Source organism: Diorhabda sublineata, chromosome 10 (genome assembly GCF_026230105.1).
Source record: "Diorhabda sublineata isolate icDioSubl1.1 chromosome 10, icDioSubl1.1, whole genome shotgun sequence".
In the NCBI taxonomy this organism is placed as follows: Eukaryota; Metazoa; Arthropoda; class Insecta; order Coleoptera; family Chrysomelidae; genus Diorhabda; species Diorhabda sublineata.
The window spans coordinates 22,488,416-22,514,118 of NC_079483.1; the positions used below are offsets into that span (position 1 = coordinate 22,488,416).

General features: G+C 39.6%; 2 pseudogenes; both read left to right on the forward strand.

The window, feature by feature from the left end:
* The first annotated feature begins 7,061 nt into the window (after positions 1 to 7,061).
* LOC130449234 (histone H2B-like) lies at positions 7,062 to 7,433 on the forward strand (annotated as a pseudogene).
* Positions 7,434 to 23,860: 16,427 nt separating this feature from the next.
* LOC130449485 (histone H2B-like) lies at positions 23,861 to 24,232 on the forward strand (annotated as a pseudogene).
* The last annotated feature ends 1,471 nt before the right edge of the window (positions 24,233 to 25,703 follow it).

The window sequence follows — 25,703 nt, forward strand, 5'->3', positions numbered from 1 at the left end:
ATGTCAGTATTGACATAAACGGTGTTGCTAGGGCTAAACCTACACTTGTATTGGCAGTACCTAAGAATGGACTGCTCGCAGGTCAGGAGTCTTTTGATCAGATATTTGGGTAAAGTGCTAAAGACGTTTGCTCTATATTCGATAATGGGGCGGATGTATGTTTTATACGTATGAAGTAGGGTCAGGGGGTGGGTTCGTCCGAAATTTCCACCAAGAGCTTTGATGAGCCTGACTCGTTTCCATACTCTGTTTAGAGTGTCATTCAGATCAGCCGTCCAATTGAGAGTGTGAGTGAATTTCACACCCAGATAGACGGCTTCTCTGCGGATTTCGAGCCCCTCTCCCCAAAGTCTCAAGTGGAGGTTTTGAGGTTGATGTTTGCGCACGGATTGGGGATGTATGAAGGCGATGGCTTGAGTTTTTTGAGAATTGAGAGTAACCCTCCATTTTCTGCACCAATCCGAAAATTGATTCAGAATATTTTGGGATTTGATATTGAGAGAGCGCATGTTTTGGGCGTAGGCGATGAGTGCGGTGTCATCAGCGTACATTTGGATTTTCACTGTTGGGTCCAGTGGGATTGGAGTGTCATACGTATAGATTATATAGAGTAGTGGGGACAGAATTGAGCCTTGTGGAACGCCAGTAAGTGGGGTAAAAGATTCGGAAAGGCAATGACCAACTTTGACTTTGATGGAGCGGTTGGTGAGATATGAATATATCAATTTTATAGTAGGAGGTGGCATGCGGATAGTCAGAAGCTTCCTAATAAGTCCGGCATGCCAGACCTGGTCGAAAACTTTCTGAACATCCATGAAAATGGCGGAGGCACACTGGTGTTGGTTCATCGCTTTGGTTAAGATGGTTTGAAGATAGGTGATGGCGTTTTGGGTGGAGTGTTTGGGCCTGAATCCGAATTGGAGTTTTGGAATAATATTAAGCTCTGTACAGAAGTCCCAGATTCTGTCTTTAATCAAACGTTCAAAGACTTTACCCAAGACGCTGATGAGCGAAATAGGGCGGTAAGATTCAGGATTGGAAGGGTCTTTGCCGGGTTTGGGAATGAGAACCGTGTTGGCGGATTTCCAACATTGAGGAAAGTAAGAGAAAGCCAAGCAGTCTCAGCTCAGCTGTCTCAGGCAGGTTTTTTAATGCCTGTCTTGAGATTCCGTCCCGCCCGGGAGCGGAGTTCTTCCCGGCTCGGCAAGCCGATCTAACAACATCCACGGTAAATGGTGCGAGAAGTGGAACGTTCTCATTTAGTTGGGTAATCCAGTGGGGGCTCAGGGTTATGTTTTGGGTGAAGAAGTGGGTTTCATCGGCAAAGTCCCGTGAGAAATGGGGGTTGTCAGTTGGAGTAAAGACAGTTTGTAAGCTGTTTTTCAAGACGGTGGCTTTGTCTTCGGGCGAGAAATACTTTCGTCCTTGTACCTCAAGGTGTGATTCTACATACTTTCGTTGGCCAGTTAGTCTGTAGAATTGTTGCCAAAACGCACGACCCCGTCTATAGTCCAAGTCGGCAGTGGCGGCCTCCCACTTTCTCCGCTTTTCAGCATTGATTTCCAGCCTGACTTGGGCGTTGAGACGGTTCCATTGCGTTTTGACTGCTGGGTCTCTAGTTCTAATGTACAGCCTATATAACTGTCTTTTCTGACGAATTTTGGATCGGATATTTTGAGAGATTGATATATAGTTGGTATGAACGGTGGTAAGAGGGACGGCGATGTCTTGCGCATCGATAATGAGGGATTGGAAATCCTCCGCGTATTTGTCTAGTTCTTCGGTAGTTCGAATAATAGTGGGTTGCGGTAAATTGGTATCGATATGGTTTGCGAAGGAGATCCAGTCGGCATTTTTGAAGTCCCGATAGGTTAAACTAGTTGGAGGGGGTTTTATTGGGTTGAAAAAAGATGTATTGACCAATAAGGGAACGTGGTCTGAGGTGATTGGGTCGCCTATAGAGCATTCGTCTTCGATAATGGTAATTAATCTGTCCGTGCAGATTATGTGGTCGACGATGGAAGAGCCCAGGTGACTTACGAGTGTTGGATTTCGGTTTTTAATCCGAGAAAGGGGAAGAGAAATTAGAGAGTCGGCGAGAGTTCTGCCGGCTAGGTTGGTGGTGGTATCACCAAAAAGGGTATTCCTGGAGTTGAGGTCTCCCATAATGATGGCTCTAGGAAAAGTGAATGCATATTCGAGGAGGTCGAGGGAAAGTGATTGTTGTGAGTGTTTGTAATAAGAGATGAAAGTGATAGTCCCGTTATTACACGATATATCGATGGCTATGCAATCCAGATTCTGTTGAGACAGAAATGGGGGTAGGGGATGGGGAGTCGAAGGGAGTCCGTTACGGACGAGAAGTCCGTTGCCGTGACAGTAGGAATTTCTGGTGGTACAGCCAGTGAAACTTGGAGGTAATTTGGAAAGGGTGTCGGTTATAGATAAGATTTGGATATTGTGAGAGCTTAATAAGTGCTTCAGTAGATGTCGTTTTCTGGCCAAACCTTGGCAATTAACGGTCCCTATTGTAAAGTCCATGGGACTTTATTTTTCAATGGGAAGTGTTTGGTTTTTGGGTGAAAGCGAAATGAATGCGGTTACCCACGCCGCTGGTTACGGTACAATTATAACCGTAAAAAGAGGGAATGAGGCGTTGTAGCGTTTCGGCTACAAGCGCCCGAGAAGTGGGGATGGCATTCATTATAGTTGTTGCCAAGATTTCAATCAGGATTTTGGTGTCAGTAGACAGGTCATAAGGGGTTTGAGGTTTTTCTAGGGTGACTGGGGCTGTATCCTGGGGGGCTTTCGGAGTTTCAATCCTTTTCGGGCAGCAGGGGTGGAAGGCGGGGTGAGGTCCACCACAATTTTTATAGGTAGGGGAGTTAGCTTTTGGGAATTTTTCTGGCTTGTGACCAGAAGCACCACAGGTTGGACAGATGGGTTTGGCTTTGCAGGTGTCTGCGGAGTGGCCGGTAGATGAGCAACGGTTGCAATATTTTGGGACTGCGGGTATGGTGTTTGAATTTGAGGCTTCGCAGTAGTGCGAAAGCCCGAGGAAGTTTATACCCTTGGTTAGGGCGTGATGGTAGGCGGTTTCGGAATCTGTTATGATTCGGAACATGGATGTGGGTTTATTTGTGGATCTAGCTATGATTTTCCAAGTTTTAAGGACAGGGAATTTCAGGATAGAGAGGATCTCCAGGAACTCTTCTTCGGTGTAAGATTGGTCTACATTCTTGCAGACCAGAGAAAAGGTGTTTTTTTTGGTTTTAGTGGTTAGGGGTTTTTGGACTCGTTGGGGAGAGTTTATCGGGATAACGACGATTTTCTCGTCGCTTATGGCGTAACGGATTTTCCTTGCCAACGTTTCGTGATGAAACGTGGAAGGAATTTTGAGGAGGGCGGTTCCATTGGGGTTAGCTTTGAGAAAGCTCAATTGTCCCCTCAATAGCTCTTGCGTATTGAGGAGATTGTAGAGCTCTCTCTGTTATGTATATTTTGTTGGGAGGTTTCTCAGATTGAGTGTTTGAAGTGGAGGACATTGAGCGGAGGTGTGTGATTGAGGTTGTTGTTGGGTGATAGTTTGGGATTGTTGGTGGGTTCTGGGGGTTTGGGTTTGAGTTGGTGCTTGGGGTTTAGTTGTATTTTGGGTAATTTTTTTTTACTTTTGAGGTATTGAGATTGACTTGGAACTTAGAGGGGGAATATTGGTTTTCGGGATCGCGCCTTGTCGGGTATAATCAACCCGCTGGGATTTAGAGTTGGACGATTTCTGCGAGACCCTAGATGCATAGGAATCCGCAGATGGTGCTGGTGAGGAACTTCTACTATTCTCGAGTGATTTCCTTTCGATATAATCAATGGCATTGCGAAATTGGTGTATCAGTTGTGGACTTATTCGCGAGAGGTTTGCGATAAGTTCTGAGCAGATTTTCTCCTCAGGAAGAGACTTAGGGTTGGTCGGGAGTGGTGGAAATTCATCAGTGGTGGATACTGGTTTACTTCAACAAACGATGTATACGTCCTACAGGAAATTGTAATCCAGCTCGGTTTGAGCGAGATTTTGCCTTTCCCTTTACTTTACCACCTTTACCACGTCCAGACATTTATATATATATATATATATATATATATATATATATATTTCTTTTTCAAAAACAAAAAAAAAATAGAACTTTGTCAATTGAAAACTATGAAGCAACCGATGCGACGAAACTAACTGTTAAACAAAAAATTTACACAACCAAGCAAGGAACACCACGCAAACAGGACGCACTTACGCACAAGTTGCGAAGAAAACAACGAAGACAGAAGACACCGGAGCTACTGAGTATGTTGCAAAATATGCAGATACTCATAGCAACACTTATCGCCCAACAAAAATAAACCACAAGAGGACACCCCCCGACACGGTAATTCTGCATTTCACAAGGAAATGTAGAGTTATACATCGGGGACAGCTATAGAGAAGGCGAAGGACCACTCGGATTAGATCTTTTCCTATCGGCATGAGGTAGGAAGAGGTTTACCCGAGGCCGCGAAACACACACACACACGAAGACGTCCAGAACAAGAAGCCAAGAGTGTATAGCCAACAGGCTAATCTCTTTAATAAAAAGATAAGACATCCCAGAATCTCCCATAGACCTAAGGGGAGAGGAGGGATTCTACACGTGAAACTGCGACGTGAGAGAAGATGAGGACCTGTCGGAAGTGACAGGGGGTGGTTGGAATGTTCTTCTTCGCACCCACTCGTGGATTTATCCAGGGGTGGATGTCTAGAGGGACGGGCTCGTCTCAAGGGAAATGTGTGTGTGTGTGTGCTGTTAACTGGGCTGGACTGCGAGACTTCGACGAGTGAACAAGTGTGACAGTGAAGTGAAGTGAAAGCGGACTCAGGTAGTCAGGTGAGACACTGATAAAACTTTCCTTTTTCTTTTCAGCAGGTAGCTGTGCCTTGACACAGCCTTTTATTTATAATGCTAAAAATCATTTCTGCATGAAAGAATTGTGTTTATCAACACAAATTTGATTGTGCGGAATTTCTCCGTTTTCAAAATAGCCGTACTTCTCAGTACGGCTTAACATTTTATTTTTAGATAATTTCTAGGTACTCCAGAAAAATTGGAAAACCAAGACAGAAATTAACAGGCATGGAGCCTGAGAACTCCAAGAATAGGGAAAAACCCTACGACAGAGGATCGTCTGCCGAAAAACCGAGACAAAGCAAAGATACCAAAATTAAACGACTAGAAGAAGAGAAAATTATTGAGTGTTCAAAAATGATAACTGAATATCAATTATTGACAAAGACGAAGAAGAAGAGAAAATTATTGAGTGTTCAAAAATGATAACTGAATATCAATTATTGACAAAGACGTTAACCCAACAAATCAAATCCCTCGAAGAGAGAATTAAAGATTATGAAGAGAGAGAGACTGAAAAAAATCAGCTTATTGTGACCCTAAAGGATTATACTTACGAACTGAAAGTCGAGAACGAAGCACTTGCAAAAAAAATAGAAGAGATGGAAAGGTACCCAACTACAGGAGGAGTAGATAATACGAAAACTCCGAAAACTCAGAAGAAATTGAACGAAGAACCACAAAATGAAGACTGCCCTATGGAAGAAGACTTCACGGAAGTGGAGAACAAAAAAAAAGCAGACAAACAATCCTCAGACGAAGAAGAAGAAACATCAACGGACAATCAAATCCAAGAAGAATTGGAGAAAATAAAAAAAGACGAACAAAGGAAACAGACAAAACCGGAGAGAAGGCCACCTCCGATAATTCTAAAATCCCCACTGATGTGGACAGCACTACGCAAACAGCTAGTGCAAAGGAAAATCGATGCCCAGTGTAAAATGGGAATACACACGGGCAAAATAACGACGGCGACTAAAGACGACTTTAACAAGATGAAGATGCTCCTGAGCGAGTATAAGGAAATTGAGTGGTATACATACCTACTCAATGAAGAAAAGGAGAGGAAGCTCGTCATAAAAGGACTTGCTGTTAACACCCCAGTGTCGGAGGTAGAGGAGGAATTGAAGGAAAATGGACTTAGACCGAAGAAAGTATGGCAGTTGACAAGCCGTACTCAAAGAAATCAGGACAACACACGAAAACTACTACCTATATACATGGTAGTAATAGAACCGAAAGAAGAACCAACTTATAAGAAGTTGAGATACCTCTGCCACACAAAAATAAGTGTGGTAGAACAAAAAAGGCACGACGGACCTGTACAATGTTACAGGTGTCAGGGATTCCATCACGGACAAAGCACGTGCAACATGGACGTGCACTGCGTGAGATGCGCGGGAGCGCATAGAGCGGCGGAATGCACGCTCAGCAAGACGGAAAAACCGAATTGCAAGAACTGCGGAGGAGAACACCCCGCAAACTACAAAGGGTGCCCGAAACACCCGAAAAAGACGGAGAACAACCAAGCAAGGAACACCACGCGAACAGGACGCACTTACGCACAAGTTGCGAAAAAAACAACAAAGACAGAAAAAAAACACCGGAGCTACTGAGTATGTTGCAAAATATGCAGATACTCATAGCAACACTCATTGCCCAACAAAAATAAACCACAAGAGGACACCCCCCGACACGGTAATTCTGCATTTCACAAGGAAATGTAGAGTTATACATCGGGGACAGCTATAGAAAAGGCGAAGGACCACTCGGATTAGATCTTTCCCTATCGGCAGGAGATAGGAAGAGGTGTACCCGAGGCCGCGAAACACACACACACACGAAGACGTCCAGAACAAGAAGCCAAGAGTGTATAGCCAACAGGCTAATCTCTTAATAAAAAGATAAGACATCCCAGAATCTCCCATAGACCTAAGGGGAGAGGAGGGATTCTAGACGCGAAACTGCGACGTGAAAGAGGATGAGGACCTGTCGGAAGTGACAGGGGGTGGTTGGAATGTTCTTCTTCGCACCCACTCGTGGATTTATCCTGTTAAATGCTAATTTTACCCTCTTTTCGTCGATAAATACGGTACGTCATCCAAGTGTTTTTATTTTATTTCAAGAGAAATAATGCCACCAAAAGCTAGCGGAAAGGCAGCAAAAAAAGCCGGAAAGGCTTAAAAGAATATTTCGAAAGCCGATAAAAAGAAAAAAAGGAGGAGGAAGGAAAGTTATGCTATTTACATTTACAAAGTACTTAAGCAAGTTCATCCTGACACCGGTATATCGAGTAAAGCTATGAGTATAATGAATAGTTTTGTTAATGATATATTCGAACGTATCGCCGCCGAAGCATCCAGATTGGCTCATTATAATAAACGTTCAACAATTACAAGTAGAGAAATTCAAACTGCAGTGAGACTATTGCTTCCCGGAGAATTGGCAAAACACGCAGACAGTGAAGGAACTAAAGCAGTTACCAAATATGCTAGTTCTAAATAATAAGTATAACATATCTACTATATTGACACAAAATTTTTTATTTTATTTACTTAAATAATAAGATCGACCAAACAAAAAAAAAACGGTTCTTTTCAGAACCACAATACTACTTTTTTTTATTTATATATGATAACAACGAACGAAAGACTTTAATTCAATTGAATTCTATTAAATATGACGAAAGATGATATTCCACTTAACTGAAAAATCCTCTTCTAAGATCAATAAAAATTTATTGTGTATTAATATTACAAGGCCATGTTTTTCCGTTGTACGTACATATATATATATATATATATATATATATATATATATATATATATATATATATATATATATATATATAAAACTTTCTAACGTCGCTTTTGTTTTAAAAAGTCTCATATACTAATTCACTGTCGGCTAAAGGCAAAAAAAAAACCCGACCGCCGGTAAGATAAAACATACAAAGCGGTTGGTCGGTTGCCGTTGTTAAAGTAGTTTTTGTGGCGTCTTTGAAGTTTTGTTAAAAACACTTTTTTTTTTCTTTTCAAATTGGTTTGAAATTTTAAATGAAATATGTTCATTTCCTAAAATAATATACTATACAATGTAAAAAAAATTGTCGGATAAAATATGAAATATTGTGTAATAGACAGACATAGTTGCGAAGTAGTTAGTTCGTTCGAAGAAAATATAATCAGTCAATCAATCTATTGTAATAATTATAATTTGCTACTACCACCACCACCACCCACCATTCAATATTATCTAAAATGAAATATAAGCGGGTTCCAATATTGAAATTTGATATTTTTCTTATATTTAGTATGTCGGAAGATTGTTATAGAAAAATACTCATAATAATATATTAGTTACGAACATATATAGTAGAAACGTGTCGCGTAAGTCAGGGTAGACATGTCACCGTTCAAATGATAATTGCGGTATTATTTCAATTCGTTTTGATATTTTTAAATATTGGTCATTATTGTGAATAGACACGTATCTCTTTACCTTCATTGTATTTTAAGAAGGACTTTTATTTAATTTCGAAATTATATCTAAAGTGCTAAGCATCGACGGAAATAAATTTTTAACCATTTTTAAGTGGTACTTTTTTTTAATAACAAACGTTGTTAGCAGTCATTAAATTATAGTAAAAAGTTCGAAGTATACCTTAGTTAGTTCTTTGTCAATTTTTTTCATTACATTCGATTCGAAAATCTCGAAGAAACCAAGGTTTTTGAGGTTGGTTTGGTTTATGAGGTTCGTAATTTAATTAAAAAGGTTCTTTATTCTGTTTATGATTCCCAAATTAACAATACATATAAAAATAACAATATAAAATGTGTATGCCGATGGTCTGGCGATCTTTACATGTATTGAGTGCGTCTGAAGTATTAAGCTGGCTCCTTGTTTCTTCAACATTAACTTTGTCCCTAATATATGTTTATGATTCCTAGCATCTTTCGACTGGGTTATCTCTGAAAAGCAGCTGAAAAACAGAGTTTCAGAATCGACTGGGGGAATATTTTTCGAGAAAACAACATGACTGACGTTGTTTTATTTGATATTAATTATTATTATTATTATTTTGAAATATTCTATACATTTGTGATGAATAAACGTTTGGAGTTGAACAACCTTGTTATATGGTTAGCGACCCATGCAGAAGCCTACACCCACTATCTCGGATGTCTTCTGCGCCATTTGCGTCTTTGAGGCTCTTACGAAGATCGTTTGGCAGACAATAATTGTAAAAATTTGTAGAGATTTTTGTTATAAAGTCTTTAATAGTGGGTATATCGGCTTTGTTATATAACCACGTGTTTCTGGGTAGTTTGGGATAGCAATTATATTTTATCGCCATCCGTAAACACTTGTTCTGTATCACTTGCAGGGAGTTGAAATTGTGTTTGGAGCCGTTATAATAAACTGGGGCTGCGTATGTGAGTATTGGACGTATGATCTGTTTGTATATAAGTATTTTGTTTTGGCTTGTGAGATTACTGTGTCGGCATATGAGTGGGTACAGTTTGCCCATTGCAATCTTGGCTTTATGTATTTGTTGCATGATATGTGCTTTTGCATTTGTGTTGCCTTGTACAGTATACCCCAAATATTTCAGGGTGTTACTGGGTGTAATGAGGTGTCCATCTGCATATAGCTGAGATTGCAGTGAGCAGTTTTTTCTAGCTATTCTCCTGAGTAATAAATACTCTGTTTTGGATGCATTAATGGCTAATTTGTGTTCGTGTAAATATGGTATAATTTTTGTGTTGATGTGATTTTGTGCGATGTCTAATGCGTGATCTGAATTCTTTGCTGTCGATACAAAACAGGTGTCGTCGGCAAATATGGCGGTAAGAAGTTGCGGGAAAGTTGGTAGATCATGGATAAATATGGAATATAGCAAAGGAGATAACACAGAGCCTTGTGGTACTCCAGCTTGTATTGAAAATGGTCCAGCTGTGTGATTTTCTATTTTAGTGAAGAATTTACGATTCGTTAGGTATGAATTTAAAATTTTAATCAAATAGCTTGGTATACCTAATTTGATTAATTTGTGAACTAATCCCTCGGGCCATACGGAGTCAAATGCTTTCTGTATGTCGATAGTGACCATAATTGCTTTTTCTTTGTTTTGGAAGCCTTCTCTAATATAATTTAAAACTCTGATGATTTGAGCCACTGTGCTGTGACCGCTTCTGAATCCGTATGTTTATCTATGAAATTTTGTAATCTTTTAAGGATTATTTTATCAATTACCTTTGCTATATTATTAGTAGGGAAATTGGTCTGTAGCTATCCACATAACATGGTTGTTTGTTAGCTTTGATTATTGGTATGATGTTGGCAATCTTGAGCATATCCGGGTATTGACCAGTTTTAATAATGAAATTTATTATGTATGTAAGTTGTACTATTGCTTTTTTTGGTATATTTTTGAGTAAAATGTTAGGTATCCCGTCTGATCCCGGGGCTGTTTTATTTTTTAATTGTTGTATTGTGTTGTAAACTTCTGTACAAGTTGTTAAGTTTTGTGTATTTAAAGTCTTTAATGAATTCAGGTATTGATGAACTGATTGTGTGATATTTTGATGGTATTGTGTGTGTTGTGAATAATTTATAAAGTTGTTTTGAAAATACTCTCCGAACTTTTCCGCTATTTCGATTTCATTAGTAAACGTATGTCCGTTACTAATAATTTTATTAAATTTATTTTGTTTGAATCTGAGACGTTTCGCGATTTTCCATAGCGAGTTGTTTTCTGGTTGTAAGGTGTTCAAAAAATTGGACCATTCGTTGTTTTTGTGTTCTTTTATCAAGTTGTTTATTGTGTGTTGATAGTGTTTTAGTAGTGAATGATCGTTATCGTGCCTAGTTTGTTGCCATTTTCTCCTTATTTTGTTTTTCTCGTGTATTGTTTGTATGATGTGATCTGGGAGAGTATTATGGAATTGGGTTTTTGGTTTTAATATAGTTGATTGATTTCTTGCTGTGATGATAATATTTTGAAGATTTCCAATTATCTTTGTTAAGTGTTGTGTATTTTCTATTTTGTCTGTTATTGTGATGTTTTCATTTATGTGTTTTCTAAATTTTACCCAGCTTGTAGTGTTGTAATCGTATGTTTTTGTAATGACAGGGTTATGTATATTGTGTGAAAGTTTCAGATGGATAAGGACAGGATCGTGATCGGAGTTGAAGTCTGTTAGGGTTTTTATTTTGTGTATGTTGTTAATGTTTTTCCCTATGGCTATGTCGAGTGTGCTGGGAGTGAAGTTTGCGTATGGAAAATGCGTTGGTTCATCAGTATTGAATATAATACAATCAGAATTGTCACAAAATTTCAAAAGAGTATTTCCGTTTTTATTAGGGAGTTTAGCGTAATGATCCCACAGTGGATGTCGACAATTAAGATCACCTACTATCAGAACTTTGTTGTGTGTTTTTGTGATATTGTGAAAGTCCAATTCTTTTAACGTATTACCGGGAGGATTATAAACACCGACTATTTTAATTTTATTATCTAAGAGTATTTGGATATGCTCAATTGATGTATTATTTTGTTGCAAGAGTTGGAAATTTATGCCTTTTTTGATTAACAATGCGATACCACCACCGTTGGCATCGGCGGGGCGGTCTTGTCTAATGAGACGATATTCTGGGTTTCCAAAGTTAATTGATTTATTTGGTTTAAGAAGTGTCTCGATAAGAAAGAAAATATCTGGTTTGTGAATGTCGAGAAAATGTCTGATGAGATGGAGTTTGCTATAAACTCCACGTACATTACAGAATATAATTTTAAGATTAAATCGTTTTTGAAAAACTGTTCTACCACCTACCTGCCTAGATGTCATAGTTGTCTATATTAGTAACAAAGTTATTGTAGATCATGAATTTCTCCATTTTATTGTTTGCCTCCTTCATTTCCTCTAGTAGATCAGCAACGGCTCTGCTAAGTTCGTCCAAGTTTACCAAGGAGTGAAGTTCTTTGAACATGTTGTTCAGCTCGGTGAATTTGGTTATATCGTTGTTGGGTGGTCTGGGTTGAACGTTTGTTGTTTTTGATTGTATTTGAGGCTGTTCATTTTGGGGGGTTGTTTGGGGAATGTTTTTGGATGGGAGGCTGGGAAAATCTTCATTGTTGTTTCTTTTTGTCCATGGGTTGTTTGTTGGAATAGGAGCTGGGATATATTTTGTGCTGGTGGTGGTGGTTTTGGATTTTAGATTGATTGATTTCTTTTCTTCAAGCCATATTTTCCTTTTTATGAATTCTGGACAAATTTCTGCGTTTGCAGGGTGGTCTCCTCTGCAGTTGGCGCATCGGGCAGGAAGCGATCTTTCTTTAACACATTCTGGTGTAAGATGTTGCCCCGCGCATTTTAGGCATCTCGGCGTTCTACCGCAATTTGAGGTAGCGCGGCCCCAGAGCTGACAGATGTGGCATTGTATGATTGGTTTGTTTTGTCTTCTATGTTCCCATACAACCCTTGTGTGTTCGATTACTCTTACCGTTTTATTCAGGTAGTCCAGAGTAATTTTGGAGTCTGTAATAACTAAATAAAGGGGGCGACACTTTGTTGTCATACGATAAATGTCCTTAATTTGAATTTTATGAATTTTTTCAAGCTCTTCTCGGATGTCAATGATGTGTAGCCCTTCTGCTAGGCCTCTTAGTACGAATGCGTGTGTTTTGTCTTCTCGTCTGGAGTAGGTGTGAAATTGAATTTTTTCCCGTTTCAGTGTTTTTTTCAAATTCTCAAAGTCGCTAGCATCTTTGGTGAATACGATTGTTGAATTGTTTGTATACTTAAGTTCGAATGGGTTTTTGACTTCTTCTGTTATTCTGTTTACCATATGCCTGTGGTGTGAAACGTTTCCGTCAATTACTATTGGTGGGCATGCGGTGAGTTTCTTAGAGATTTTGGAGGCTGCTTTTGTACGTTTATTCTCTTGGATGCCTGTGTCGTCATCATCGCTGGTAACACCGGAGTTATTGAACTTTCTGAAGTGAGTTTTCTTCCTTTTCTTTTGTGTTTTGAATGTAGTTTGTTTCTCGTCTTCAGAGGGTTCAGATAGCGTATCGTAATTGTTGTGTGTTTCGATTGTGGCTTGTTTGTTTGTCTGACTCAGTATTTTATTGAAAGATACACATTTTTTGGGTTTTTCGAATCCCGGTGGTGTGACGTCTCTAGTGTCCATGGGTTCATTTGTGGTGATTGTCTGGATTGCGTTTATGTCTATTTTTTGTTGTTCCGCACTAGACATATTTAGTTTTCTAGCAGTTATTTTAGAATTTTTCTTAACAATTTTCTCGTATTGCGACGTGAAATTGTCGGTTGTTATTCCAACGCCAGTATTCTCAGCGTCTTCAACTTCCTGCCCCCATGAGAGATTAGCAGGTTTATGTATTTGTGCTTGAATTGTTGTTGTTTCAGGGACGTTTGTCGATCTCTTTGAGCTTATGTCTTCCTCTGATGAGTCACTGCGCTGTGATCCTATAGTATCTTCTTCCATTTGTACTTTTGTTTGTGTTACTTTGTTTAATGATCTATCCGGTGTGGAGGTATTATTGGCCGAACTGCCTCTACACACAGGAATTGACAACTCGGAGTTGAAAGACTTCAGCCCTATTATATCACTATCGCAAGTGATATTTTTGTTTTCTGAACACTTGTTAATGTTTTGGTTTATTTGTTCTGGACACTTTTCGATGTTAACTTCTGAACACTTTGCTTTAGATGGTTGGTTGTTGGTCAACTCAATACATTTAGATAGCGACGATACGTCGATTGTTTCTAAACACTGTTTTGGAATAATTATCGTTTCCAAACTATCAGTTTTATTTGTTTTATCTTCAATCAAAAAATCTTCATCAATATAAACTAGTTTTAGAAAATTTTTGTTTTTTAATTTTAATTCTGAAGTTTTCTTTTTTATTCTATTGATTTCTGAAGAGTATTTTGACAGTGAATTTTCATCTGTAGTATCGGCACTGCGACGTGGAACGTCGGGATCAAAACTACGACTAGATTCCCGTACACTTATCTTAGGAACCGTTTTATGTGTGTTGGTTTTTGTAAGTCTTTTTATTTTATTAGTTTTTGTTATTGTCTTATGTTTTAACGAACCTTAATATCTTCTTTTCGGTGACGTTTTCACTGACACTATTGTTCTATTAACACGCACATTTTTATCAATATTGAGATTTTCGCTAGAGAATATATCTGGTTTTTGCACATTAAGTTTTTGTATTTTTTCCCTCAACCTTCGTGGATACTCGGTGGGGTACGGTGTAGTCCCCGTGATGGGGGGCGAAGGTAGACTTAGTAAATCTATGCGTAGGTTTTCAATTAGACCAATAGATTAACTATAATATTGAATAGTAATAATTATGAGGGGGTACACTTTGCTTGAGGTTTATACTGGTCGTAAAATATATCACTATACAGATTACAAAACAATCGTTAAACGCGTGTTCTCTCCTCAGTAGCTGATTAGAGAATGAGGTTCGTTTTTTAACTTAGTTCTATTCGTTCGTTCAGTCTTCCGTACGCTTTATTTGAATGACTCCTCTTGTAACTCATTACACGCGGAAAATTAAAAGTCTTTTATACTATTAAGAATATAATATAGAGAGGTGAAATTTTATAAAACGAAATATAAAACTACATTCAATATTTTTTTTTATATCAGTTTAGTGTAGTTTATCGACTATATAATAACACACAAGGTTGTTAGTAGTTATGGCGGATACAGAAAATCAAACTTCGGTTGTAACCGCAACGTCTGCGTCTAATTCACCGCAGGTTTCGTCGTCTCCAATAAATAAAAAGGAAAAAAAAGCTAAAAATCCTAGGACCAAACCATCTCATCCACCGACTTCGGAAATGGTAAACAATGTGATCAAAAGTTTAAAGGAACGCGGAGGCTCATCTTTACAAGCAATTAAAAAGTATATTGTTGCCAATTATAAAGTTGATGCAGAAAAAGTAGCGCCATTCATCAAAAAATATTTGAAAGCATCTGTAGTATCGAGATCTTTGGTACAAACTAAAGGTAAAGGAGCTTCCGGATCATTCAAATTAGCTTCGGCAACTTCATCTGGTGGTACTTCGGCTAAAACGAATGCTATTGACAAAAAGAAAAAGAAAACAGCCGCTTCTACTCCAGGCGTAACTAAATCCAAAAAAATTGTAACAGCAGCAAAACGAAATGCTATTATTGCAGGAGGAGGAGGAGGAGGAGTGGATAAATCGAAAAGTATTAAGAAATCTAATAAAGGCAAAAAAACGACAGGTACAGCAGCGGCTTCCTTAAAAACTTCGACGACGACGACAACAACAACATCGATTACTGATAAGAAAGGCGTTAAAGTTGCCAAAAAAACAGACAAAAAATCTTCGGCTAAAGGAGGAGTCATCGCCGCCACCGCCGCTTCCAATACAGCCAGTGCCGCATCATCCGAATTAAAAAGGAAGAATCCTACTAAAGCAAAAAAATCCAATAAAAGCAGTCCCACGAAAAAGCCTATCTCGTGTATGTATGTATGTATGTGTGCGTGCGTGCGTGCGTGCGCGTGTGTGTGTGTGTGCGTGTGTGCGGCGTGCGTCTTCTTTATCCAATCAACAATCACATCCTATGTTTATATCAAAATATTATACTAATATCATAAATGTTAAATTATTTGTGGTTCTGAAAAGAACCGTTTTTACTTACAATATATATATAAAACAAAAAATCTATTATAATCAAATAGATAAAATGTAATTCTATAAAATAAAATAAATTTTTGTATTTATGCTCGTTCTCCGCGAATTCTTCTAGCCAATTGGATATCCTTGGGCATAATGGTGACTCTTTTAGCATGAATGGCACACAGATTAGTATCTTCGAATAGACCTACCAAATAAGCCTCACTAGCTTCTTGGAGAGCCATAACCGCTGAACTTTGAAAACGTAAATCTGTTTTAAAATCTTGTGCTATTTCACGAACCAATCGTTGAAATGGCAATTTTCTAATAAGTAATTCGGTACTCTTTTGATAACGTCTTATCTCACGAAGAGCTACAGTACCTGGCCTATAACGATGAGGTTTGTTTACTCCACCAGTAGCTGGTGCGCTTTTACGGGCGGCTTTTGTCGCCAATTGTTTACGAGGAGCTTTCCCTCCAGTCGATTTTCTAGCCGTTTGTTTAGTACGAGCCATCTTATTTTTTTTTTGTAAGTATACAAGAAATGTCAATATACTAAACCGCTATAGCGCTTGATAAACACACAATGAATGAGATAAATCTAGAGAGAGAGAGAGAGAGAGAGAGATTCGTTGTGAAAAATTAGGAAGGAAGGTTTTTTTTTTCGAAATTTGATATGATTTGCTTAGGCCCTGATATAGGAATTTTGTCCTCTGCAGGGCTGGGTGTGGGGATATTTTGCTGGGAAGTGTTCGCTCGGCTGCTTCTAGCGGTGCAGTTATATTTTTTTTTCCTTTTTTATATTTTTTTGGGGTTTTTTTTTATATATTTTTTTTTGTTTATTTTTTGTTTTTTCTTAATCTAATTGGGGGTGGGCGGGTACAGCTACGGCTGTATTATTCCCTATCGCCGGACATTTGTCTGGAGAATCGTTTCTCCAGGTTGCAGGGAAACCGCAGAAAACCTGCAACTCCGACGATGAATGACAATGAGGGTATGTGTTGGGGGTAGGAATTTATCTCACTGATATGGGGGAACTATCGAGGAAATTAAGGTAGGTTTCTGGGAGATCCTCGTATGCTGTTGCAAGCAGTCGAAGAGGCGGATAAGGGAGCTTTTTTTGGGTTTTGAACCTAGTGGCCGCATATTGTTGGTCCAGGGGATGAGGAGGGTCTCTTTAGCAGCGGAATTATTTGATTCGATGGTTCGAATAACATATCGGGCTTGGAGGTCATTTAGGCGGCTTGGAATGGGGGTTATGTCAGTATTGACATAAACGGTGTTGCTAGGGCTAAACCTACACTTGTATTGGCAGTACCTAAGAATGGACTGCTCGCAGGTCAGGAGTCTTTTGATCAGATATTTGGGTAAAGTGCTAAAGACGTTTGCTCTATATTCGATAATGGGGCGGATGTATGTTTTATACGTATGAAGTAGGGTCAGGGGGTGGGTTCGTCCGAAATTTCCACCAAGAGCTTTGATGAGCCTGACTCGTTTCCATACTCTGTTTAGAGTGTCATTCAGATCAGCCGTCCAATTGAGAGTGTGAGTGAATTTCACACCCAGATAGACGGCTTCTCTGCGGATTTCGAGCCCCTCTCCCCAAAGTCTCAAGTGGAGGTTTTGAGGTTGATGTTTGCGCACGGATTGGGGATGTATGAAGGCGATGGCTTGAGTTTTTTGAGAATTGAGAGTAACCCTCCATTTTCTGCACCAATCCGAAAATTGATTCAGAATATTTTGGGATTTGATATTGAGAGAGCGCATGTTTTGGGCGTAGGCGATGAGTGCGGTGTCATCAGCGTACATTTGGATTTTCACTGTTGGGTCCAGTGGGATTGGAGTGTCATACGTATAGATTATATAGAGTAGTGGGGACAGAATTGAGCCTTGTGGAACGCCAGTAAGTGGGGTAAAAGATTCGGAAAGGCAATGACCAACTTTGACTTTGATGGACCGGTTGGTGAGATATGAATATATCAATTTTATAGTAGGAGGTGGCATGCGGATAGTCAGAAGCTTCCTAATAAGTCCGGCATGCCAGACCTGGTCGAAAACTTTCTGAACATCCATGAAAATGGCGGAGGCACACTGGTGTTGGTTCATCGCTTTGGTTAAGATGGTTTGAAGATAGGTGATGGCGTTTTGGGTGGAGTGTTTGGGCCTGAATCCGAATTGGAGTTTTGGAATAATATTAAGCTCTGTACAGAAGTCCCAGATTCTGTCTTTAATCAAACGTTCAAAGACTTTACCCAAGACGCTGATGAGCGAAATAGGGCGGTAAGATTCAGGATTGGAAGGGTCTTTGCCGGGTTTGGGAATGAGAACCGTGTTGGCGGATTTCCAACATTGAGGAAAGTAAGAGAAAGCCAAGCAGTCTCAGCTCAGCTGTCTCAGGCAGGTTTTTTAATGCCTGTCTTGAGATTCCGTCCCGCCCGGGAGCGGAGTTCTTCCCGGCTCGGCAAGCCGATCTAACAACATCCACGGTAAATGGTGCGAGAAGTGGAACGTTCTCATTTAGTTGGGTAATCCAGTGGGGGCTCAGGGTTATGTTTTGGGTGAAGAAGTGGGTTTCATCGGCAAAGTCCCGTGAGAAATGGGGGTTGTCAGTTGGAGTAAAGACAGTTTGTAAGCTGTTTTTGAAGACGGTGGCTTTGTCTTCGGGCGAGAAATACTTTCGTCCTTGTACCTCAAGGTGTGATTCTACATACTTTCGTTGGCCAGTTAGTCTGTAGAATTGTTGCCAAAACGCACGACCCCGTCTATAGTCCAAGTCGGCAGTGGCGGCCTCCCACTTTCTCCGCTTTTCAGCATTGATTTCCAGCCTGACTTGGGCGTTGAGACGGTTCCATTGCGTTTTGACTGCTGGGTCTCTAGTTCTAATGTACAGCCTATATAACTGTCTTTTCTGACGAATTTTGGATATGAACGGTGGTAAGAGGGACGGCGATGTCTTGCGCATCGATAATGAGGGATTGGAAATCCTCCGCGTATTTGTCTAGTTCTTCGGTAGTTCGAATAATAGTGGGTTGCGGTAAATTGGTATCGATATGGTTTGCGAAGGAGATCCAGTCGGCATTTTTGAAGTCCCGATAGGTTAAACTAGTTGGAGGGGGTTTTATTGGGTTGAAAAAAGATGTATTGACCAATAAGGGAACGTGGTCTGAGGTGATTGGGTCGCCTATAGAGCATTCGTCTTCGATAATGGTAATTAATCTGTCCGTGCAGATTATGTGGTCGACGATGGAAGAGCCCAGGTGACTTACGAGTGTTGGATTTCGATTTTTAATCCGAGAAAGGGGAAGAGAAATTAGAGAGTCGGCGAGAGTTCTGCCGGCTAGGTTGGTGGTGGTATCACCAAAAAGGGTATTCCTGGAGTTGAGGTCTCCCATAATGATGGCTCTAGGAAAAGTGAATGCATATTCGAGGAGGTCGAGGGAAAGTGATTGTTGTGAGTGTTTGTAATAAGAGATGAAAGTGATAGTCCCGTTATTACACGATATATCGATGGCTATGCAATCCAGATTCTGTTGAGACAGAAATGGGGGTAGGGGATGGGGAGTCGAAGGGAGTCCGTTACGGACGAGAAGTCCGTTGCCGTGACAGTAGGAATTTCTGGTGGTACAGCCAGTGAAACTTGGAGGTAATTTGGAAAGGGTGTCGGTTATAGATAAGATTTGGATATTGTGAGAGCTTAATAAGTGCTTCAGTAGATGTCGTTTTCTGGCCAAACCTTGGCAATTAACGGTCCCTATTGTAAAGTCCATGGGACTTTATTTTTCAATGGGAAGTGTTTGGTTTTTGGGTGAAAGCGAAATGAATGCGGTTACCCACGCCGCTGGTTACGGTACAATTATAACCGTAAAAAGAGGGAATGAGGCGTTGTAGCGTTTCGGCTACAAGCGCCCGAGAAGTGGGGATGGCATTCATTATAGTTGTTGCCAAGATTTCAATCAGGATTTTGGTGTCAGTAGACAGGTCATAAGGGGTTTGAGGTTTTTCTAGGGTGACTGGGGCTGTATCCTGGGGGGCTTTCGGAGTTTCAATCCTTTTCGGGCAGCAGGGGTGGAAGGCGGGGTGAGGTCCACCACAATTTTTATAGGTAGGGGAGTTAGCTTTTGGGAATTTTTCTGGCTTGTGACCAGAAGCACCACAGGTTGGACAGATGGGTTTGGCTTTGCAGGTGTCTGCGGAGTGGCCGGTAGATGAGCAACGGTTGCAATATTTTGGGACTGCGGGTATGGTGTTTGAATTTGAGGCTTCGCAGTAGTGCGAAAGCCCGAGGAAGTTTATACCCTTGGTTAGGGCGTGATGGTAGGCGGTTTCGGAATCTGTTATGATTCGGAACATGGATGTGGGTTTATTTGTGGATCTAGCTATGATTTTCCAAGTTTTAAGGACAGGGAATTTCAGGATAGAGAGGATCTCCAGGAACTCTTCTTCGGTGTAAGATTGGTCTACATTCTTGCAGACCAGAGAAAAGGTGTTTTTTTTGGTTTTAGTGGTTAGGGGTTTTTGGACTCGTTGGGGAGAGTTTATCGGGATAACGACGATTTTCTCGTCGCTTATGGCGTAACGGATTTTCCTTGCCAACGTTTCGTGATGAAACGTGGAAGGAATTTTGAGGAGGGCGGTTCCATTGGGGTTAGCTTTGAGAAAGCTCAATTGTCCCCTCAATAGCTCTTGCGTATTGAGGAGATTGTAGAGCTCTCTCTGTTATGTATATTTTGTTGGGAGGTTTCTCAGATTGAGTGTTTGAAGTGGAGGACATTGAGCGGAGGTGTGTGATTGAGGTTGTTGTTGGGTGATAGTTTGGGATTGTTGGTGGGTTCTGGGGGTTTGGGTTTGAGTTGGTGCTTGGGGTTTAGTTGTATTTTGGGTAATTTTTTTTTACTTTTGAGGTATTGAGATTGACTTGGAACTTAGAGGGGGAATATTGGTTTTCGGGATCGCGCCTTGTCGGGTATAATCAACCCGCTGGGATTTAGAGTTGGACGATTTCTGCGAGACCCTAGATGCATAGGAATCCGCAGATGGTGCTGGTGAGGAACTTCTACTATTCTCGAGTGATTTCCTTTCGATATAATCAATGGCATTGCGAAATTGGTGTATCAGTTGTGGACTTATTCGCGAGAGGTTTGCGATAAGTTCTGAGCAGATTTTCTCCTCAGGAAGAGACTTAGGGTTGGTCGGGAGTGGTGGAAATTCATCAGTGGTGGATACTGGTTTACTTCAACAAACGATGTATACGTCCTACAGGAAATTGTAATCCAGCTCGGTTTGAGCGAGATTTTGCCTTTCCCTTTACTTTACCACCTTTACCACGTCCAGACATTTATATATATATATATATATATATATATATATATATATATATATATATATATATATATATTTCTTTTTCAAAAACAAAAAAAAAATAGAACTTTGTCAATTGAAAACTATGAAGCAATCGATGCGACGAAACTAACTGTTAAACAAAAAATTTACACAACCAAGCAAGGAACACCACGCAAACAGGACGCACTTACGCACAAGTTGCGAAGAAAACAACGAAGACAGAAGACACCGGAGCTACTGAGTATGTTGCAAAATATGCAGATACTCATAGCAACACTTATCGCCCAACAAAAATAAACCACAAGAGGACACCCCCCGACACGGTAATTCTGCATTTCACAAGGAAATGTAGAGTTATACATCGGGGACAGCTATAGAGAAGGCGAAGGACCACTCGGATTAGATCTTTTCCTATCGGCATGAGGTAGGAAGAGGTTTACCCGAGGCCGCGAAACACACACACACACGAAGACGTCCAGAACAAGAAGCCAAGAGTGTATAGCCAACAGGCTAATCTCTTTAATAAAAAGATAAGACATCCCAGAATCTCCCATAGACCTAAGGGGAGAGGAGGGATTCTACACGTGAAACTGCGACGTGAGAGAAGATGAGGACCTGTCGGAAGTGACAGGGGGTGGTTGGAATGTTCTTCTTCGCACCCACTCGTGGATTTATCCAGGGGTGGATGTCTAGAGGGACGGGCTCGTCTCAAGGGAAATGTGTGTGTGTGTGTGCTGTTAACTGGGCTGGACTGCGAGACTTCGACGAGTGAACAAGTGTGACAGTGAAGTGAAGTGAAAGCGGACTCAGGTAGTCAGGTGAGACACTGATAAAACTTTCCTTTTTCTTTTCAGCAGGTAGCTGTGCCTTGACACAGCCTTTTATTTATAATGCTAAAAATCATTTCTGCATGAAAGAATTGTGTTTATCAACACAAATTTGATTGTGCGGAATTTCTCCGTTTTCAAAATAGCCGTACTTCTCAGTACGGCTTAACATTTTATTTTTAGATAATTTCTAGGTACTCCAGAAAAATTGGAAAACCAAGACAGAAATTAACAGGCATGGAGCCTGAGAACTCCAAGAATAGGGAAAAACCCTACGACAGAGGATCGTCTGCCGAAAAACCGAGACAAAGCAAAGATACCAAAATTAAACGACTAGAAGAAGAGAAAATTATTGAGTGTTCAAAAATGATAACTGAATATCAATTATTGACAAAGACGTTAACCCAACAAATCAAATCCCTCGAAGAGAGAATTAAAGATTATGAAGAGAGAGAGACTGAAAAAAATCAGCTTATTGTGACCCTAAAGGATTATACTTACGAACTGAAAGTCGAGAACGAAGCACTTGCAAAAAAAATAGAAGAGATGGAAAGGTACCCAACTACAGGAGGAGTAGATAATACGAAAACTCCGAAAACTCAGAAGAAATTGAACGAAGAACCACAAAATGAAGACTGCCCTATGGAAGAAGACTTCACGGAAGTGGAGAACAAAAAAAAAGCAGACAAACAATCCTCAGACGAAGAAGAAGAAACATCAACGGACAATCAAATCCAAGAAGAATTGGAGAAAATAAAAAAAGACGAACAAAGGAAACAGACAAAACCGGAGAGAAGGCCACCTCCGATAATTCTAAAATCCCCACTGATGTGGACAGCACTACGCAAACAGCTAGTGCAAAGGAAAATCGATGCCCAGTGTAAAATGGGAATACACACGGGCAAAATAACGACGGCGACTAAAGACGACTTTAACAAGATGAAGATGCTCCTGAGCGAGTATAAGGAAATTGAGTGGTATACATACCTACTCAATGAAGAAAAGGAGAGGAAGCTCGTCATAAAAGGACTTGCTGTTAACACCCCAGTGTCGGAGGTAGAGGAGGAATTGAAGGAAAATGGACTTAGACCGAAGAAAGTATGGCAGTTGACAAGCCGTACTCAAAGAAATCAGGACAACACACGAAAACTACTACCTATATACATGGTAGTAATAGAACCGAAAGAAGAACCAACTTATAAGAAGTTGAGATACCTCTGCCACACAAAAATAAGTGTGGTAGAACAAAAAAGGCACGACGGACCTGTACAATGTTACAGGTGTCAGGGATTCCATCACGGACAAAGCACGTGCAACATGGACGTGCACTGCGTGAGATGCGCGGGAGCGCATAGAGCGGCGGAATGCACGCTCAGCAAGACGGAAAAACCGAATTGCAAGAACTGCGGAGGAGAACACCCCGCAAACTACAAAGGGTGCCCGAAACACCCGAAAAAGACGGAGAACAACCAAGCAAGGAACATCACGCGAACAGGACGCACTTACGCACAAGTTGCGAAAAAAACAACAAAGACAGAAAAAAAACACCGGAGCTACTGAGTATGTTGCAAAATATGCAGATACTCATAGCAACACTCATTGCCCAACAAAAATAAACCACAAGAGGACACCCCCCGACACGGTAATTCTGCATTTCACAAGGAAATGTAGAGTTATACATCGGGGACAGCTATAGAAAAGGCGAAGGACCACTCGGATTAGATCTTTCCCTATCGGCAGGAGATAGGAAGAGGTGTACCCGAGGCCGCGAAACACACACACACACGAAGACGTCCAGAACAAGAAGCCAAGAGTGTATAGCCAACAGGCTAATCTCTTAATAAAAAGATAAGACATCCCAGAATCTCCCATAGACCTAAGGGGAGAGGAGGGATTCTAGACGCGAAACTGCGACGTGAAAGAGGATGAGGACCTGTCGGAAGTGACAGGGGGTGGTTGGAATGTTCTTCTTCGCACCCACTCGTGGATTTATCCTGTTAAATGCTAATTTTACCCTCTTTTCGTCGATAAATACGGTACGTCATCCAAGTGTTTTTATTTTATTTCAAGAGAAATAATGCCACCAAAAGCTAGCGGAAAGGCAGCAAAAAAAGCCGGAAAGGCTTAAAAGAATATTTCGAAAGCCGATAAAAAGAAAAAAAGGAGGAGGAAGGAAAGTTATGCTATTTACATTTACAAAGTACTTAAGCAAGTTCATCCTGACACCGGTATATCGAGTAAAGCTATGAGTATAATGAATAGTTTTGTTAATGATATATTCGAACGTATCGCCGCCGAAGCATCCAGATTGGCTCATTATAATAAACGTTCAACAATTACAAGTAGAGAAATTCAAACTGCAGTGAGACTATTGCTTCCCGGAGAATTGGCAAAACACGCAGACAGTGAAGGAACTAAAGCAGTTACCAAATATACTAGTTCTAAATAATAAGTATAACATATCTACTATATTGACACAAAATTTTTTATTTTATTTACTTAAATAATAAGATCGACCAAACAAAAAAAAAACGGTTCTTTTCAGAACCACAATACTACTTTTTTTTATTTATATATGATAACAACGAACGAAAGACTTTAATTCAATTGAATTCTATTAAATATGACGAAAGATGATATTCCACTTAACTGAAAAATCCTCTTCTAAGATCAATAAAAATTTATTGTGTATTAATATTACAAGGCCATGTTTTTCCGTTGTACGTACATATATATATATATATATATATATATATATATATATATATATATATATATATATATATATATATAAAACTTTCTAACGTCGCTTTTGTTTTAAAAAGTCTCATATACTAATTCACTGTCGGCTAAAGGCAAAAAAAAAACCCGACCGCCGGTAAGATAAAACATACAAAGCGGTTGGTCGGTTGCCGTTGTTAAAGTAGTTTTTGTGGCGTCTTTGAAGTTTTGTTAAAAACACTTTTTTTTTTCTTTTCAAATTGGTTTGAAATTTTAAATGAAATATGTTCATTTCCTAAAATAATATACTATACAATGTAAAAAAAATTGTCGGATAAAATATGAAATATTGTGTAATAGACAGACATAGTTGCGAAGTAGTTAGTTCGTTCGAAGAAAATATAATCAGTCAATCAATCTATTGTAATAATTATAATTTGCTACTACCACCACCACCACCCACCATTCAATATTATCTAAAATGAAATATAAGCGGGTTCCAATATTGAAATTTGATATTTTTCTTATATTTAGTATGTCGGAAGATTGTTATAGAAAAATACTCATAATAATATATTAGTTACGAACATATATAGTAGAAACGTGTCGCGTAAGTCAGGGTAGACATGTCACCGTTCAAATGATAATTGCGGTATTATTTCAATTCGTTTTGATATTTTTAAATATTGGTCATTATTGTGAATAGACACGTATCTCTTTACCTTCATTGTATTTTAAGAAGGACTTTTATTTAATTTCGAAATTATATCTAAAGTGCTAAGCATCGACGGAAATAAATTTTTAACCATTTTTAAGTGGTACTTTTTTTTAATAACAAACGTTGTTAGCAGTCATTAAATTATAGTAAAAAGTTCGAAGTATACCTTAGTTAGTTCTTTGTCAATTTTTTTCATTACATTCGATTCGAAAATCTCGAAGAAACCAAGGTTTTTGAGGTTGGTTTGGTTTATGAGGTTCGTAATTTAATTAAAAAGGTTCTTTATTCTGTTTATGATTCCCAAATTAACAATACATATAAAAATAACAATATAAAATGTGTATGCCGATGGTCTGGCGATCTTTACATGTATTGAGTGCGTCTGAAGTATTAAGCTGGCTCCTTGTTTCTTCAACATTAACTTTGTCCCTAATATATGTTTATGATTCCTAGCATCTTTCGACTGGGTTATCTCTGAAAA